Source organism: Odontomachus brunneus, unplaced genomic scaffold (genome assembly GCF_010583005.1).
Source record: "Odontomachus brunneus isolate Ranch 3 - 2012 unplaced genomic scaffold, Obru_v1 Obru_scaffold_194, whole genome shotgun sequence".
Lineage (NCBI taxonomy): Eukaryota > Metazoa > Arthropoda > Insecta > Hymenoptera > Formicidae > Odontomachus > Odontomachus brunneus.
Window position 1 is genome coordinate 402,357 of NW_022639644.1, and position 1,404 is coordinate 403,760.

Consider the following 1,404-nt stretch of genomic DNA (forward strand, 5'->3'; position numbering starts at 1 on the left):
AAGGCAAGATCTGGACATGATCCAACCAGTGAAGGCAAGATCTAGACATGATCCAACCAGTGAAGGCAAGATCTTTATCAAAGGAATTGTTCAAAATTATCTCCATTGGCTTGAATACATAATTCCAACCTATTTTCGAAGTGCCTGACCGTTTTGAGTAAGACAGCTCGCGGTATATTTGCGCAAGCTACTCTTATTCTCTCTATCATATCTTCTCTAGTTGTAGGCGCATGCTCATAAACCACATTTTTAATATACCCTTATAAATAAAAATCAGGTGAAGTCAGATCAGGTGATCGTGGAGGCCATGCGATGGCCCCTCGTCGCCCAATCCATCTGCCATTGTATTCTCGATGTAGATAAGCTCTCACTATTGCCGCATAATGAGGTGGCGCCCCGTTCATTTGTATCCACATTCTTTGACATGTATGAAAATCAACGTCTTCAAGCAATTGTGGTAAATGATCCCTGAGCAGTTCCAAAAAATTTACTATTAACACTTACTATTAACAAAATTTACTATTTAAAACATTTACTATTTAAAACATTTACTATTTAAAAAATTTACTATTAACATTTCCTTCAAAAAAATAAGGACCAATCAAGAAACCATTTATAATACCACACCAAACATTCACACTCCAGCGATGTTGATTATCTTCTTGTCTATGCCAATGTGGGTTAACATCCGACCAATAATGGCAATTATGTCTATTCAATTCATCATTATTTTTGAACGTCATCAGAGAACATAACATAATAGAAGAAATTCGGATCAGCTCGGATCATCTGTTGTGCCCATTGACAAAATTTTACACGCAACGGCATATCTGCTTGAGTAAGAGCTTGTGTTAACGTGATATGGTAAGGACGGTACTTCATTTTCTTCAAAATTCTTAAGATCGTTGTTCTCGGGATACCAATTTCTCTAGCCATAATACGACTACTTGTATGAGGATTAAGATGAATGAATGCCAAGATAACGTGCACACGCACATCATCTTTATCATACTCATGATGTGCTCTTTGACGTCCTAAACGGCCTTGGCGAACTCTTAGTTCGAGGTCCCGGATTGTAGTATGATTCGGATGTTGTTCTCTTTCGGGGTAACGATTCCGGTAAACTCGCGAAGCTTCATGATAATTTAGTTGACATTCTCCGAGAACAAGGAGAATATCAACAATCTCTGAGGGACGATAATCAGCCATGGGTATTGTCGGCAGACGTAAGCCTCTGATTGTGAGTAATAAAGTTTGATACTCCGATCAACAGTGGAAGAGATTTCCATAATCAATTGTTTCCTAAATATCCAACTGTATCTACAGACTATTAATTCCTATTAATTCCTATTAATAATAATCGGCCCATATAGACGATTGCTACAAATCCTGTTCGCAGAAGTA